The sequence below is a fragment of the Narcine bancroftii genome, chromosome 5 (assembly GCF_036971445.1).
Source record: "Narcine bancroftii isolate sNarBan1 chromosome 5, sNarBan1.hap1, whole genome shotgun sequence".
NCBI lineage: Eukaryota > Metazoa > Chordata > Chondrichthyes > Torpediniformes > Narcinidae > Narcine > Narcine bancroftii.
Window position 1 is genome coordinate 140,870,330 of NC_091473.1, and position 18,863 is coordinate 140,889,192.

Consider the following 18,863-nt stretch of genomic DNA (forward strand, 5'->3'; position numbering starts at 1 on the left):
CATCGTATAATTCAAAAGCAAGAGGAGTGGCTATATTAATTAGCAAAAATGTGCCATTTAAAATAGAAGAGGAAATAATAGATCCAGCAGGGAGATATGTTATGATAAAATGTCAGATATATTCAGAGCTTTGGAATCTACTTAATATATATTCACCTAACGAAGAAGATCAAAAGTTTATGCAAGATATCTTTTTGAAGGTAGCTAATACGCAAGGGAACATACTAATAGGAGGGGATTTCAATCTGAATTTGGATCCAAATATGGATAAAACGGGGAAAAAAATTAACAGGAAGAACAAAGTAACCAAATTTATAATTAAATCAATGCAAGAAATGAAACTTGTGGACATATGGAGGAAACAAAACCCAAAAGAAAAGGAATACTCATACTACTCGACTAGACATAAAACATACTCAAGGATAGACCTATTCCTGTTATCAGCCCACATTCAAGGGAGAGTTAGAAAAACGGAATATAAAGCTAGACTATTATCGGACCACTCACCCCTGTTATTGGCAATAGAGCTAGAGGACATCCCTCCAAGAATGTATAGATGGAGATTAAACCCCATGCTACTTAAAAGACAGGATTTTAGAGAATTTATTGAAAAACAATTAAAAATGTACTTTGAAGTAAATACGGAATCAGTGGAAGATAAGTTTATACTATGGGACGCAATGAAAGCATTCATTAGAGGGCAAATAATAAGTTATGCAACCAAGATGAAGAAGGACTATAATCAGGAAACAGAGCAGTTGGAAAGGGAAATAATAAACATAGAAAAAAAATTAGCAATAAAGGAAGATACAACCAAAAGAAGAGAATTGGCGGATAAAAAAATAAAATATGAAACATTACAAACATATAAGGTGGAGAAGAATATAATGAAGACAAAACAGAAATATTATGAACTAGGTGAAAAAACACACAAAATCTTAGCATGGCAGCTTAAGACAGAGCAAACTAAGAAAATGGTATTGGCAACAAGGAAAAAAGACAAACAAATTACATATAATCCAAAAGAAATTAAGGAAAACTTCAGAGAATTCTATGAACAATTATACCGAACCGAAAACGAAGGGAAAGAAGGGAAAATAGATGAATTTTTGACTAAAATTGAACTACCAAAACTACAAATAGAGGAACAAAATAAATTAACAGAACCATTTGGAACAGTAGAAATACAAGAGATAATAAAAAATTTACCAAATAATAAGACACCAGGAGAGGATGGACTCCCAATAGAATTCTACAAAACATTTAAAGACCTAATAATACCGCCCCTCCTGGATGTAATCAACCAGATTGATGAGACACAAAACTTACCAGATTCATGTAAAACAGCAATAATTACAGTGATACTAAAACAAGGGAAAGATCCACTCTCACCAGCGTCATATAGACCAATATCTCTGCTAAACACAGATTATAAGATAATAGCTAAACTATTAGCGAACAGATTAGCAGAACAGGTACCGAAAATGGTAAATTTAGACCAAACTGGATTTATCAAAAAAAGACGCACAACAGACAATATTTGTAAATTTATTAACTTAATTCATGCAGTAGAAGGAAATAAAGCACCGGCAGTAGCAGTTGCTTTAGACGCAGAGAAGGCCTTCGACAGAGTAGAATGGAATTACTTGTTCAAAGTATTGCAAAAATTCAGTTTACCGGAGAAGTTTATTAATTGGATTAAAGCATTATATGAGGGACCGTTAGCGAAAGTGACAGTAAATGGACATGTATCAAAGCAATTTAACTTAAGCAGGTCAACGCGGCAGGGATGCCCACTATCACCATTATTGTTTGCGCTAGCTATAGAACCACTAGCAGAATCGATAAGAAGAGATAATAATATAAAAGGAATAAAAATAAAAGACAGGGAATATAAAATCAGTCTGTTTGCGGATGATGTGATAGTGTACTTAACAGAACCAGAACTATCAATAAAAGAACTATATAAGAAATTGAAGGAATATGGAGAAGTGTCGGGATACAAGATAAACGTAAATAAAAGTGAAGCAATGCCTATGAATAACGCGGATTTCTCAAAATTTAAGGAGGAATCCCCATTCAGATGGCAAACGCAGGCAATAAGATACCTCGGTGTGCAAATAAACAAAAATCTAGGCCAATTATATAAACTCAATTACAATCCACTAATGAAAAAATTACAGGACGATTTAGAGCATTGGAAAGAGCTACCACTAACACTGATAGGAAGGATAAACTGTATTAAAATGAACATTTTTCCAAGGATACTATACTTATTTCAGGCATTGCCAATACAACTGACAGAAAAATTCTTCAAAGAGTTAAAGAAAATAATAAGGAGATTTTTATGGAGAGGGGGGAAACCGAGGATAGCACTAGATAAATTAACAGAATGGTATAAACAAGGAGGCTTACAATTGCCAAACTTCAAAAATTATTATAGAGCCGCACAATTAAGGTACCTATCAGATTTTTATCAAACAATAGTTGTGAGGATCTCCTGGAACACATCAGCATTGTTTTGAGAGTCAATGATGAATTGTATGCATTTCATTCATTGCATGAGCCCAGATTTCCTTATTAAACTTTGCTTTCCCAGAAGGTACTGAACTGAGAGGTCATGATATGGGGGTCATCAGAGATCAGCAGCAATCATCAAAGATCCACACCACTCAGCGCATGCTCAGTTCTCAGTGCTGCCATCAGGAAAGAGGTATCGGTGCCACAAGACTTGCACCACCAGGTTCAAGAACAGCTGATGCCCCTCCACTATCAGACTCCTCAATAGCCCCTTTCATACTTGCAAGTGATCCCAGGAATCAATCGCCAATCAGCCTTAAAGTGCCTGGTGTGAAAGCAAAATCAGCTCAACGCCGACGTCAGATGATTTCATCTCACACCGGGGATTGACAGCCTCGACCCTACCTAATACAATCCCCAGCGTCTACAGACACCAGCGTTGCAATCAGGCAAATGTGAAATGCGTGATTGCATTGTGGGATTGAAATAACCCATTTTTGCATGAGTGCATAAACATGATGGAAGAAAAGATTAAAATGAATGTATAAACTTTGCCATGGGAAAGTCACAGCAGGAGAGAGAGAGGAAATAAATAGCAATAAGTAGTAATAGCAGGCAATTTTTAAACAGTGTGGGAAAATTGGTAGCGCTATAGTGCACAATTTATAAAGACCATGGGAAAAAGCAATGGCCAACGGACTTCTCAGAATGCCGGGTGACAGAGAAATCCCTCCATGAATGCTCTGTGCATGCAGCCAGGCGTACAGCCCTTTCTTCTGGGAGGGCAGGTCCACCATTGCTTCCCCCCCACAGTATTTATAAATTGTATGCAATAGTGCTATCAACTTTCCCACACTATATAAATTGAGCCCTATCGTGCTACCAACTTTCCCATCCTGTTTAAAAATCGTCCGTTATTGCTATTGTTACTTTCCCACGGTCCGTTATAAAGGTTTATATAGGTTGGCACAAGAACAACAGGGGCTAAAGGGCTCGTACTGTGCTGTACATAAAGCTTAACTACGTTATAATTAGGCATGATTAATTTTGTTCAAATATAAGATCATACTGCATTCATCAGGATTTAGGGCAGATCCACCATCACTCAATACATCATGACGTCACCGGTGGAGGGTAGAAACAGTCCTAACCCCGGGGATGGCTTCTTGCAAATGTGAAAGCATTCAATGTCCCAGTTTGGAGTAGTCAAGTGTTCAAAAGCGAAACCCCCATTCCTATCCCAGGACAATGAATGGCCGATTTAATGGGATGCAAGTGTGAAAGGGGCTCAAGATCAACTCAATCAAGGCGTCATTTAAGGTTCTTCCTTTTGCACTTTAATTTTTTTTCCTCTCTGCTTTGCACATTGTTTACATTTATTTGTTCACATGTGTAGTTTTTTTTTTGCACTACCTTCTGCCTTGCCCACAGGAAAAAGAATCTCAGGGTTGTATGCAACATCACGTGCGTACTCTAACAATAAATCTGAATACTTAGTTGCACTAATATTTTATAGGACTCATTCTTTTTGATAAGACATACAGCACGGTAACAGGCCCTTTCAGCGCATGAGCCTGTGCCACGTAATTAACCAACGACTCCCAGTACAGCTTGAATAGTGGGAGGAAACTGGAGCATCCACAAGAAACCCATGCAGGCACGGAGAGAACATTATGTTAATCCTGCTACTCAAACTGTGCCGCATAGTTCTTGGCATAGTGCTGCAGTATCACAAAAGACTTGCTCCCTTACACCTTGCTAGAGGGAGATTCATGCAAGCAGTGGTTGTTTTCACTTTAATGCCCAGCTCTGGAAAGTGAGTACAGGACAGTGGCAGAGCTAGTTCAGCTGCTGCCTCCAGCAGTTCAATTTTGACCTCTGGGGTGGAGTACAATTCATAAACTTCACAGTGAGTGCATAGATTTCCTCTGGATGTTGTGGTTTCCTTCCACATTCTAAGGTCATGCGAGCTGATAGATTAATTGCCCACTGAAAATTCCCCCAGGTGTAGGTGAGTACTGGAATCTGAAGTGAATGGGATTGTGGGGAAAAAATAAAATCAGATTAGTACTAACAGGTACATGATGATCAGCAAAGACCCATTTGGCCTGTTTCCATGCCCCATGACCCAACCACATTATCAATTCAGGAAAACCCCACAGTAAAGTCACCAATTTTTAGAAAAAAAGATGTTTGCATATCACTAACAAGGGAATCTACAAACCAAGTGAATGAATTTGAACATCTGAAAATTAATGAACAGATGTAACACAGACTCACAGTTGACCATCCTATGGAGAATCCCCTCCCACCATTAGCCAAAAACTTAATTAAACTCAGTTGTCAGTCAAGTATTATATTCAGCTGATCTTTCACTGCAGAAAATCATTTTCCAGTTCTCTAAGCCCCAATAACTACTCTTAAAAGAGAAATGATACTGAAATGCACTCATACTTGTCAGAAATGAGAACTCCCAGTACAAGAGGCCGAGTTTTGAATTAAACTGTTCAGTTTCCACAAGGGGGAAAAAAAATGATGACTACATCTAGTGATCTGAAATTCAACAGAAGAAACTATAATAATCCATGCTAGAGGAGATGTTGAAGGATGAACCAAATCACAGATACCACGGGAAAATAAATTAAGAGGTCCAAAATGAAAATCTTCCCATATGTTGGAGCTTCTGGTGATGAAAATAAACAGGCCCAGAAAATTTAGGGAACTATTGCTCAGGAAGATATGGAAGAAACATTGATTGAGAAAATTGACAAATCATACAAGAAGGTAGCAAAATGTAATACTAAGACAAGGCTCACAAAATAATTTGAACTTTCTAAAAAGTCTAAATTTACCATTATTCACAATCTGTCCCTGCTCTTGCTCCGCCATCACACTAACAGCTTTCTAGTCCCTTTGCTGGTTTAATTCCAAGAGTAGGTAGGCTTGGCTGTGATACATCAAGTCCCCTAATTTCTACCGGCACCACCTACGGCTCCTAGAACGCTTCCACCAGCGTTGTCTCCGCTCCATCCTCAACATCCATTGGAGCGCTCACACCCCTAACGTCGAGGTACTCGAGATGGCAGAGGTCGACAGCATCGAGTCCACGCTGCTGAAGATCCAGCTGCGCTGGATGGGTCACGTCTCCAGAATGGAGGACCATCGCCTTCCCAAGATCGTATTATATGGCGAGCTCTCCACTGGCCACCGTGACAGAGGTGCACCAAAGAAAAGGTACAAGGACTGCCTAAAGAAATCTCTTGGTGCCTGCCACATTGACCACCGCCAGTGGGCTGATAACGCCTCAAACCGTGCATCTTGGCGCCTCACAGTTTGGCGGGCAGCAGCCTCCTTTGAAGAAGACCACAGAGCCCACCTCACTGACAAAAGGCAAAGGAGGAAAAACCCAACACCCAACCCCAACCAACCAATTTTCCCTTGCAACCGCTGCAATCGTGTCTGCCTGTCCCGCATCGGACTGGTCAGCCACAAACGAGCCTGCAGCTGACGTGGACTTTTTTACCCCCTCCATAAATCTTCGTCCGCGAAGCCAAGCCAAAGAAGTTGGAGTAAAGATTATTCAGTAGAAAAGAGTTCTGTTTGAGTAGATTTCACCAGCTGGATGCCTAAAAGGAACCAAATATTACACTGTGACCAAGATAGTCACAAACAATTGAACAAGCAAAATAATTTAACTTGTAAATTAGCTAGAATACATCTTCCTCAGACTACTGATTAGCTCACTCACTTTCATCCAAGCAGCAAAAAAAACTACGCTTAAAAAAACTAGCTCTGGAGAAAGGTCCTTAACGTTAAATATTAACTGTTTCCCTCCCCCCAGAACTAGGGGACAGAGTCTCAAGATTCAGGGTTGTAGATTTAGGGCTGAGATGAGGAAGAACTTTTCCCAGAGGGTGGTGAATCCATGGAATGTGCTGCCCATGGAAGCAATGGAGGTAACCTTAGTAAATATATTTAAGACAAGGTTGGATGGATTTTTACATAGTAAAGGAATTAAGGGATGGGGGAAAAGGCAGGCGGGTGGAGATGAGCCTATCATCAGATCACCCATGATCACATTGAATGACAGAGCAGGCTCGACAGGTCAGATGGCCAACTCCTGCTCTAATTTTTAATGAGCTTTGCCAGTTATTTCTGATTTAGCTTCAAATTTCCAACATTTATATACTGTATTTATATTTTATTAGAAAAACAAGTAGTTTTGGGTCAAATCAGCATATCTGCCGAGAGAATAACAGATTCAAGCTTTTAACTTTTTGTCAGAAGCCATCTTTCTTAATAACTGATGTTCTGTGTTTTATTTCAGATATTCAGCATGTGCAATATTTACATTTCCCATGAGAATGCCTTTTGAATATTAAATAAGGGTTTCCATCAGCACTGAACTTGGGCTAATCAAAAGAGATACATTGATCGAATTCTCCCTGGGACCCCTCTGTTTGTGTCCTGTATCAGTGCTGACAAGAATATCATACATTGCCGAGTAGAAACATAACCAGGTTTTCCCAAAAAAAAGGGCCTATGCTCCACTGCAGATAACAGGGCCCTTAATTCCATTTCCCACATCTCCTCTTTCATTAGGCCTGAAGAACAGAAGAAATAGTAGAAGGCCATTCATCCCTTCTTGCTCATAATGTCATTCAATAAGATCAGAGCTGATTTTTTACTTTAGAACCATTTTCTTGCATTATATCCCCATTTACCTCAATTTTCTGAGCATCAAAACACCATGAATACAGGTTAGCATTCATGCATCTCTGACAGAGATGTCAAAAAAATTTACTACTCTCTGGTACTTTCCTATCTCTTTCCTGAATGACCAGCAACTTATTTTGAGGATCATGGTTCAAATCATTCCAATTAGGGAAGACATAAACTCTGAAATGACCCCATTAACACATGAACAATATTGAAAGTTTCAATGAGATCACCTCTTATTCTTCTAAACTCTACACACTCGAGACCCAGCTTTCTTAACCTCTCCTTCTGTCCAGAACCACACAGGGTATCACTTGTCACCTTTCACCTTCATTTGACTTCACCAAGCTTGAATTTAAGAAGATTATCCTCTTCCATTTCCATGGTCTCCAAGGTGATGTCACAAACATGCCTATTTCCTTCTCCTCCTCTCTTTTCACTATTCCAAAGAAAGCACTGGTTTGGATTTCCGTCACCACCATCACACTTTCCAAGCAACTGTGCAAAATACACGACCTTTTACCTTCTCCTTTACCATAGTGCCACACCAAACACTCTTTCCAGATGAAAGACCAAAAATTAAAGTTCATATTTGTTATTGCCTACTTGCTACTTGTTATATATAGGGCAGATGCTTTGCCAAATACGACTATTCAGTCTGAAAGCATGATGAAGTTTCCAGATCAATTCCCTGTCTCGCTTCCATCTCTACCCACAGACTCCTGCACAGTTCAAGCTTGAGGAATAGCATCTCATCATTTGACTCCAAATCTTACAATGAAATACGAATTTCAGATCATTCTGTTGCTCTAATTTGCGTCACCCACTCTAGACAAATCCCTTTTGCTTCCATTCCATTGCCATCTTCTTTCACTTTGCAACTTCGTGCCTGCCTTTTATAATTTCATCTCTCCTAAATACCATCTCCAGACCCCTTTTTTCCCCCATCTTAAAATTTGTATGTCTCTAAATTTTTCTGTTGAAGGATGACTGATTTGAAATGTAATGGTTTTTCTCTAAAGATGTGTGACTGATCGCCTGTGTATTTCCAGCATTTTACTTCAAACAGGAAACTGCTCAGTGCTGATCATCTTAAATTAATCAATGCGCATAAATTGCAGATTATTAATCAACTGCTCAATATTAACAGTGAGCAATTTCAAGAATTCAAGATTTGTGTTCATGATTAAATCAATCATGATTTGTCAATTCAAGTTTAATGAAGAATATACATTTTAAAACTGCACTAATTAACTTTCGGACTTCACAAGTGATTTTGTGAATCTCTATGCTAATCCATTTGTCCAGGGGGTCATCTGCACTGGAGGAGCAACCCTCTTTGCTACTTGGCCTCGAGAACATTGCAAAAGGAAGGAAATGGGAAAGCTCGTTAACAGCATTTCCACCAATCTGAAAGAAAAGCAGATCAGAAATGTAAAGTGACTGCAGGAAAACAAAAAAAAAGACTTAATTCTATCATGTTACATTTCACTTTGTGTTTGTTTTTAAATAGGAAAACATTTGATTTTCTGTGTAGTGCACAAATATAAACAATCCTTTCCAATTTATACACTAAAATATTAACAACTACATTGTTTACTGGCTACCCAGCTCAAAATGAAAAATGTACAGAAATAATAAAGCAATCTTTCACACAAAGTAAGGTAAAATAGCAAACTATCCAGACTCAAATATTCATGGTTCAGTCAAAGTTTCACTGCTTTTCAAAATAAGTCTCATAAAACCAGTTTTTCCAAATGATATTTTCCATCAGTATGTTCGTCATTGTAAAAAATAACAAATGAGTGATCAGCATATCAATGGGAAAGGAGAAATTTGGAAAAAAAAAGATTTCTCTATATTGTTAAATCCCAAAATTTAAGTCAGATCACAACAATATTGCTCCATAACGTCATGTCAGTCGCAAAGAGATCTTTGTTTTTCTGCAATGTTGGCTTTGCCTGTTGTCCTGGCGTGATTCTTGTGCAATAAATCACAGATTTGGTTCCTGAATGAGTCCAATTAGTAGAGCAAAGGGGTGGGGGTGGGGTCTCAGCACACCGAAACATAATAAGGGATCTTCCCCAGGTTGCAAAATGTAAAGAGTCCAGGAGTGGGCTGAGAGTTATTTGAATTCTACAGTGATTGCAGAAACTCACCAACAGCCAATTTGGCAAGATGTGGGAGAATTCCTAGCACCCAAGAAAAGGGTACAGTTTCCAAAGCATAGAAAAATTCAATTGAGGAGGTGTGTTCATCTGATTCCACATTGCAAAAAGTACAATTTAATTGGTGAGGGATGGAATAAAGAGGCATGACAGAAGGGATTATACCACCCCGTCTAAATTAGGCCAAAGTTTGATATATCAAGATTAAACAAAAAAAATACACCAACACGCTCTTCTACACTAACTTATTACCTGAAGTACAATCATCTCCACTTGCTGGAAGTCAGACATATGCAAAAGTACCAGCTAGAAGACGAAATCAAACCACAAAACCAAGATGTGCACATACCACAGAATCCCACTTGAGTGACTGATGTGGTATTTCATTCAATGTCAAAACAGCTGGTGGAGACAGGTTGTCACAACCACTGACCAACAGAGTGAAAGACTGAGGGACAGCGGTGCTTCATTAAATGCTTCTTTTCATAAAAATAAATCACCCTCCGAATTGCAGGTGATCACAGCTCAAGAAAATGACCAGTTCTCAATGATGGTGACCGTTCATACTGAGTGGTTCGAACCCCCCCCCCCCAGCAGGAGGTGGTGGGGGCCTGGCTACACCGCGCAGGAACTCTAGTGGGGGCCAGATCCCACTAGCAACCTGGAGGTTCCCAAAGCCCCTGGTGGGGTGGGGGAAGGGGGGTGAGGGGAGGGGTGGGGGGAAGGGGGGAGGGGTGGGGGGAAGGGGGGAAGGGGGGAGGGGGGGAGGGGGAAGGGGGGAGGGGGAAGGGGGGAGGGGTGGGGGGGGAGGGGGGAAGGGTGGGGGAAGGGGGGAGGGGTGGGGGGAAGGGGGGAGGGGTGGGGGGAAGGGGGGAGGGGTGGGGGGTAGGGGGGAGGGGTGGGGGGTAGGGGGGAGGGGTGGGGGGTAGGGGGGAGGGGTGGGGGGTAGGGGGGAGGGGTGGGGGGTGGGGGGAAGAGGGGTGAGGGGGTAGGGGGTGAGGGAAAGGGGTTAGGGGGTGGAAGGGTGGGGGGGATGGGGGGCCCGCCCCGGGCCTAGCCTGTCCGAGTTTTGGCAAGGGCCCGCGGACAGGAGGCGGCTCCTGAACTACGGGAGACCGGGGACGGGATGACCAGCAGGCCGGCCCGCGGGATCTTAACCGCCCCCACACGTTCAACGGCCCGGCCCGGCCCGGCTCTTACCTTGGAAGTCGGGGCACCCGCCGCCTCCCTCTCCCCTTCAGGATCAACTCTCCATGGGGCGCCTCCGCCGTTCCACAGTCCTCCCTCAGGCGCCCGGGCTTCCCCCGCCCGCTCCCGCTCGAGGGGCCGGGACAGGACGTCACGGGGCCGGGACAGGACGTCACGGGGCCGCACTCCCTCCCGGGGTCTGCGAGGGGTGGCTGCGTGCGCTGAATGCAACAGGGCAAGTGAGCGGTGCCCGGAGCGCGAAAGCACGCGCCGTCCGTCGCTCCAGAGCCGGCAGAGCGAGTGGCCGTCAGGGCTGCAAGCCTCCCGGTGCGGAGCAAACCAGGCGTCAATCCCGACTTGGTCCTGAAGAGTTGCAGTCGGACTTGGGTGCAGGGGGGAGGGGGCAAAACAAGCCCTGATGGGTGCAGAGGGGGGGTGGGGGCAAAACAAACCCTGACTTGGGTGCAGGGGGCAAAACAAGCCCTGACTTGGGTGCGGGGGGGGAGGGGGCAAAGCAAGCCCTGACTTGGGGGGAGGGGGCAAAACAAGCCCTGACTTGGGTGCAGGGGGGGAGGGGGCAAAACAAGCCCTGACTTGGGTGCAGGGGGCAAAACAAGCCCTGACTTGGGTGCGGGGGGGGGAGGGGGCAAAGCAAGCCCTGACTTGGGGGGAGGGGGCAAAACAAGCCCGGACTTGGGTGCAGAGGGGGGGGAGGGGGCAAAACAAGCCCTGACTTGGGTGCAGGGGAGGAGGGGGCAAAACAAGCCCTGACTTGGGTGCAGAGGGGGGGGGAAGGGGGCAAAACAAGCCCTGACTTGGGGGCAAAACAAGCCCATCTTGGGGGCAAAACAAGCCCTGACTTGGGGGAAAAACAAGCCCTGACTTGGGGGAAAAACAAGCCCTGACTTGGGGGCAAAACAAGCCCTGACTTGGGGGCAAAACAAACCCTGACTTGGGGGCAAAACAAGCCCTGACTTGGGGGCAAAACAAGCCCTGACTTGGGGGCAAAACAAGCCCTGACTTGGGGGCAAAACAAGCCCTGACTTGGGGGCAAAACAAGCCCTGACTTGGGGGCAAAACAAGCCCTGACTTGGGTGCAGAGGGGGGGGGAGGAGGGGCAAAACAAGCCCTGACTTGGGTGCAGAGGGGGGGAGGGGGCTAAACAAGCCCTGACTTGGGTGCAGAGGGGGGGGGAGGGGGCAAAACAAGCCCTGACTTGGGGGCAAAACAAGACCTGACTTGGGTGCAGAGGGGGGGGAGGGGGCAAAACAAGCCCTGACTTGGGGGCAAAACAAGCCCTGACTTGGGGGCAAAACAAGCCCTGACTTGGGGGCAAAACAAGCCCTGACTTGGGGGCAAAACAAGCCCTGACTTGGGGGGCAAAACAAGCCCTGACTTGGGGGCAAAACAAGCCCTGACTTGGGGGCAAAACAAGCCCTGACTTGGGGGCAAAACAAGCCCTGACTTGGGGGCAAAACAAGCCCTGACTTGGGGGCAAAACAAGCCCTGACTTGGGGGCAAAACAAGCCCTGACTTGGGGGCAAAACAAGCCCTGACTTGGGGGCAAAACAAGCCCTGACTTGGGGGCAAAACAAGCCCTGACTTGGGGGCAAAACAAGCCCTGACTTGGGGGCAAAACAAGCCCTGACTTGGGGGCAAAACAAGCCCTGACTTGGGGGCAAAACAAGCCCTGACTTGGGGGCAAAACAAGCCCTGACTTGGGGGCAAAACAAGCCCTGACTTGGGGGCAAAACAAGCCCTGACTTGGGGGCAAAACAAGCCCTGACTTGGGGGAAAAACAAGCCCTGACTTGGGGGCAAAACAAGCCCTGACTTGGGGGCAAAACAAGCCCTGACTTGGGGGCAAAACAAGCCCTGACTTGGGGGCAAAACAAGCCCTGACTTGGGGGCAAAACAAGCCCTGACTTGGGGGCAAAACAAGCCCTGACTTGGGGGCAAAACAAGCCCTGACTTGGGGGCAAAACAAGCCCTGACTTGGGGGCAAAACAAGCCCTGACTTGGGGGCAAAACAAGCCCTGACTTGGGGGCAAAACAAGCCCTGACTTGGGGGCAAAACAAGCCCTGACTTGGGGGCAAAACAAGCCCTGACTTGGGTGCAGAGGCGGAGGGAGCAAAACAAGCCCTGACTTGGGTGCAGAGGGGGGGAGGGGGCAAAACAAGCCCTGACTTGGGTGCAGGGGGGAAAAACAACCCCTGACTTGGGTGCAGGGGGGAGGGGGCAAAACAAGCCCTGACTTGGGTGCAGAGGGGGGGAGGGGGCAAAACAAGCCCTGACTTGGGTGCAGAGGGGGGGAGGGGGCTAAACAAGCCCTGACTTGGGTGCAGAGGGGGTGGAGGGGGCTAAACAAGCCCTGACTTGGGTGCAGAGGGGGTGGAGGGGGGCAAAGCAAGCCCTGACTTGGGTGCAGGGGGGGAGGGGGGCAAAACAAGCCCTGACTTGGGTGCAGAGGGGGCAAAACAAGCCCTGACTTGGGGGCAAAACAAGCCCTGACTTGGGGGGCAAAACAAGCCCTGACTTGGGGGCAAAACAAGCCCTGACTTGGGGGGCAAAACAAGCCCTGACTTGGGGGCAAAACAAGCCCTGACTTGGGGGCAAAACAAGCCCTGACTTGGGGGCAAAACAAGCCCTGACTTGGGGGCAAAACAAGCCCTGACTTGGGGGCAAAACAAGCCCTGACTTGGGGGCAAAACAAGCCCTGACTTGGGGGCAAAACAAGCCCTGACTTGGGGGAAAACAAGCCCTGACTTGGGGGCAAAACAAGCCCTGACTTGGGGGCAAAACAAGCCCTGACTTGGGGGGCAAAACAAGCCCTGACTTGGGGGCAAAACAAGCCCTGACTTGGGGGCAAAACAAGCCCTGACTTGGGGGCAAAACAAGCCCTGACTTGGGGGCAAAACAAGCCCTGACTTGGGGGAAAAACAAGCCCTGACTTGGGGGCAAAACAAGCCCTGACTTGGGGGCAAAACAAGCCCTGACTTGGGGGCAAAACAAGCCCTGACTTGGGGGCAAAACAAGCCCTGACTTGGGGGCAAAACAAGCCCTGACTTGGGGGGCAAAACAAGCCCTGACTTGGGGGCAAAACAAGCCCTGACTTGGGGGCAAAACAAGCCCTGACTTGGGGGCAAAACAAGCCCTGACTTGGGGGGCAAAACAAGCCCTGACTTGGGGGCAAAACAAGCCCTGACTTGGGGGCAAAACAAGCCCTGACTTGGGGGCAAAACAAGCCCTGACTTGGGGGCAAAACAAGCCCTGATGGGTGCAGAGGGGGGGGAGGGGGGCAAAACAAACCCTGATTTGGGTGCAGGGGGCAAAATAAGCCCTGACTTGGGTGTGGGGGGGGGAGGGGGCAAAGCAAGCCCTGACTTGGGGGGGAGGGGGCAAAACAAGCCCTGACTTGGGTGCGGGGGGGGGAGGGGGCAAAACAAGCCCTTACTTGGGTGCAGGGGGGGGAGGGGGCAAAACAAGCCCTGACTTGGGTGCAGGGGGGAGGGGGCAAAACAAGCCCTGACCGGTGCAGTGGGGAGGGGGCAAAACAAGCCCTGACTTCGGTGCAGAGGGGGCAAAACAAGCCCTGACTTCGGTGCAGAGGGGGGGGAGGGGGCAAAACATGCCCTGACTTGGTGCAGGGGAGGAGGGGGGAAAACAAGCCCTGACTTGGGTGCAGGGGGGGAGGGGGAAAAACAAGCCCTGACTTGGATGCAGGGGGGGAGGGGGCAAAACAAGACCTGACTTGGGTGCAGGGGGGAGGGGGCAAACCCTGACTTGGGTGCGGGGGGGAGGGGGCAAAACAAGCCCTGACGGGTGCAGGGGGGGGAGGGGGGCAAAACAAGCCCTGACTTGGGTGCAGGGAGGAGGGGGCAAAACAAGCCCTGACTTGGATGCAGGGGGAGAGGGGGCAAAACAAGCCCTGATTTCGGTGCAGAGGGGGAAAAACAAGCCCTGACTTGGGTGCAGGGGGGGAGGGGGCAAAACATGCCCTGACTTGGGTGCAGGGGGGGGGAGGGGGGAAGAAAACAAGTCCTGACTTGGGTGCAGGGGGGGAGGGGGCAAAACCATCCCTGACTTGGGTGCAGGGGGGCAAAACAAGCCCTGACTTGGGGGCAAAACAAGCCCTGATGCGTGCAGAGGGGGGAGGGGGCAAAACAATCCCTGACTTGGTTGCAGAGGTGGGGGGAGGGGGGCAAAACAAGCCCTGACTTGGGTGCAGAGGCGGAGGGAGCAAAACAAGTCCTGACTTGGGTGCAGAGGGGGCGAAGTGGGCAAAACAAGCCCTGACTTGGGTGCAGGGGGCAAAACAAGCCCTGACTTGGGTGCAGAGGGGGGAGGGGGCAAAACAAGACCTGACTTGGGTGCAGGGGGAAAAACAACCCCTGACTTGGGTGCAGGGGGGGAGGGGGCAAAACAAGCCCTGACTTGGGGGGAAAACAAGCCCTGACTTGGGTGCAGAGGGGGGGGAGGGGGCAAAACAAGCCCTGACTTGGGTGCAGGGGGGGGGAGGGGGCTAAACAAGCCCTGACTTGGGTGCAGAGGGGGGGAGGGGGCTAAACAAGCCCTGACTTGGGTGCAGAGGGGGTGGAGGGGGCAAAACAAGCCCTGACTTGGGTGCGGGGGGGAGGGGGAAAAACAAGCCCTGTCTTGGGTGCAGGGGGCAAAACAAGCCCTGACTTGGGTGCAGAGGGGGGGGGAGGTGGCAAAACAAGCCCTGACTTGGGTGCAGTGCACACTGCAGTCCTCTACTCGCGCAGGGCAGACCTTGATCAGGGGCTCAAGCCCGAAACATTGGTTCTATGTGCCCTGTTTGCCCTGTATTGTGTTTTTACTTGGACCCAGGCTGGGAGGAAGTAGCTCAGGAAATGGTAGTTTTAAATATGGGGTTTGGATCATGATGTAGAAAAACATTGAAACAGATAAATGTTATTACTAGTCAAGTTCATTGTCATCTGATTGCACGTAAACAACCTGGCCAGACCAAAGTGCAGAGCACACCCAGACACACGAGCCAGAACAGGCGTACAAGACCAACAATACACCTCTCTCTCCTGGCGGGAATTCAATGCAGGACACCCTGCAAACCTGCAGCCAGCAGAACATAAAAACTAAAAGCAGGAGAAGGCCATTTGGCTCTTTATCCCCGTTCTGCATTTTACTGAGGCATTGATCTCGGTGCTGTTTCCCTGCACAAACCCGCCCTCAAAAAGCACTGTTCGTTTCTTCCTTGAATATTCTCAGCCACTGAACCTCCACTGCCCTCTTGGGGAGAGAATTCTAAAGATTAACAATCCACCACGTGAAAACATTTCGACTTTTCACCATTATTAACAGCCAGCCCATTATTTTGTGACAGTAATTCCTCTTTTAGACACCCCAGCCCAAGGAACATCATTTGCTGCATTTACCCTGTGAAGCCCCAGAAGTTTTTTGCACATTTCAATGCGTTCAACTCCCTCTCTAACTTCGAGAGAATATAGTCCTAAACTGCTAAATCACATCTTCTTGAGCACCTCTATTCCTTCCCCATCACTTCATCATCAACCGCATCCCAGAAAGCAATTTATCAAACCTTTTCTGAATACCCTCGTTCACAAGTGCACCTTGCTTTTACATCAATTATATTTGACCCCGGAAAAGTTTTAAAAAAAATATGGCTTTAGTAATTCAGATTCTTCTTTTAGATGTGGTTCATGTATTAGAACTTTTTTACATGCTGTATGGAATTGTGCTAAAGTTCAATCATTTTGGCAGGGAATTAAAGTAGTTTTGGAGAAATATAATTTTATACTACTGTTAGATCCAACAATTTTCTTGTTGGGAAATTTATATTAATTAAGGGGAATGGGATTGGATAAAATTCAAATTGCTTTTGTATGTTTGGTGTGATCAGTAGCGCGTAAATGTGTTGCTAGTACTGGGAAAGATGATACTGAGATTAATATAGCACATTGGCATAATGAATTGAAAGTATGTGTTGAGACGAAAAAAATTACTTATACTTTACATGATAATTCTTCTTCTTTTGTTAGTAAGTGGTCTCCGTATTTGAAATATATGCATTTAGATATACTTTGAAATATTGTTAACATTTAAAATTTTTTATATATATATATATATATATATATAAATATATATATAATCATTTTTTTTGCTCCACTTAAGGGGTGGGAGGGGGGATAGGTATTAATGAAATTTTTTCTCTGACTATTTCTAAATTGTATGTTATGTTTTTGTTATCTTTTAAATAAAGTTTGAAAAAAAAACAAGTGCATCTTGCCTTTACACAAAGTTCCAGGTGAAATCTCATCAGGGCACTGTATAATTGTTGTGTAACTTGTAATGAAGACCTATTTATCATTTGCCTGTAGAATGGTTTGGTGTATGAGCACGTTAACTTTCAAATATACAAATTAAGAGCAGAAACATGCCCCTCAAGTCTGTCTTCTGTTCAGAATCATTGCTGGTCTAATTGCAACCATATCTGCCTTTCTTTCTGTCCCCCAGTAACTTTCAGGATCGATCTATCTAGACCCCATCCCCACCCATCCTTTCCCGCCCACCTGTCCATGACCCCTGTTTTTTTGCTCTTACATCTCCTCCCTGTCCACCATACAGGAACCTAAACAATTCTTCCCCACGAGGCAAAGAATCGGCCTTAAAAATATGCAGAACCTCTTTGCATCTTTCTCACTCTGCCATCAAGCTAAGTATCACTTTTATATGTTGTGTGATAAACAGCTGGGGCCCCAGAAATGACTTTTTAAATTTAAAGTAGAAGTCCAAAAATAATCCAGATGCTAGAAATCAGCACCACCTGAGAATCCGGACTTTTCAAAAACTCTTCAACTTTTTCAATTTAGTGGGTTTTTGTGTGCATGCATAAGCGCCACAGATGCACAGCAACATTTTTTGTTTTCTTTAGAACTGCTCCTTTTGATAAATGAAGCATGCTCTATTTACTAATGATATCAAAAGTTACCTGTTCAACTCTTCTTTATTCCTTCTTAAATTTGAATTTTAAAAGTACTGCCCAAGAATCCTTAAAAATCCGCTGTTCAGATTTCTACTGTAACCACTTTGGTATCTGTGTGTCACTTGGAAGGTCAGCATTTATGGCCCATCCCAAATTACCCTTTGCCAAACACCCTGTCTCCAGCCACCTTCCCCCCCCCCCCCACCCATAACTTAGAATCATTGCAACCCTTTGGTTGAAGACACTCTCACTGTTGTTGAGTAGGAAATTCTGCACTCAGGATGGCATGCAACTTGCAGAGGAACTTTCGGGTGATGACAGCTGAAGCCATTCTCCTTGGTGGTAGAGACTGTGAGGTGATGCACTTTGGGAAGTCAAATGAATAGGGAAGGTACACAGATCGTGGCAGGACCTTAACAGCATTGATCAGAAGGGAGATCTGAGGAATCCAGTCCATTGTTCTCTGAAAGTGGCCACATAAATGGAAAGTGGTAAAGAAGGAAAATGACACGGTTGCCTTCATTAAGGCAAGGCATTGAGTATGAGTAAAGAAATTTGACCTCCCAAAGTGCAACAGTTCTCATTTGCTCAGATTAATCTCTTATCATTTCTCTGCCCATATCTGTAACTGCTGTATCTTCAGTCAGTCCTCTGCATTGCCTATAAATCCACCAATCTATGTGACATCTTTAAACTTATTAACTACTTTTAAATCCAAATCATTTTTGAAGACAGGAACAGCTGGGCCACGTAGAGGGATGACTTCAAATAGATGGCAGAGTACAGGAATGGTCACCTCCTGGCCAAATGCAGCATTAAAGATGGAACCTGGATAATGTATCAGAGTGTATTGACATGATGAATTTCTCAGTGTAAGTATTAGACATAATGGGAAAAATGCAAGAAGGCCATTTGTTACTTGGTAGATCCATTTAAAATGTAGAACATTACAGCACTATACAGGCCCTTTGGCCCCTGATGTTGTGCTACTAAAAGAAATTAAACCCTCCCTACCTCATAGCCCTCTATTTTTCTTTCATCCATGTGCCTGTCTAGGAGCCCCTTAATGCATCTAATGTTCCAGCCTCCACCACCAACCCTGGTAAGGTATTCCAGACACCCACCACACTCTGTGTAAAAAAATTACTATGATTTCTCCCCTTCACTTTGTACTGATGTCCTCCAGTGTTTACTCCTACCCTGGGAAAAATGTGCTGGCTGTTCACCTTATCTATGCATTTGTGGAAGACATTTCAGAACCTGAGCAAAGTTTAAGAGACACA

General features: G+C 45.8%; 1 protein-coding gene across 4 annotated transcripts in view; it reads right to left on the minus strand.

The window, feature by feature from the left end:
- evi5a (ecotropic viral integration site 5a) overlaps window positions 1–10,910 on the minus strand; it is a 271,867-nt gene extending 260,957 nt beyond the window's left edge. For 3 of the 4 annotated variants that reach the window (XM_069939247.1, XM_069939246.1, XM_069939245.1), the window contains exon 1: window positions 10,608–10,908. The gene's annotated coding sequence lies outside the window, so the exon portion shown is untranslated. Of the gene's footprint in view, window positions 1–10,607 lie in introns of all 4 variants that reach the window. The other variant, XM_069939244.1, reaches the window with a different exon arrangement.
- Between the last annotated feature and the right edge of the window lie 7,953 nt (window positions 10,911–18,863).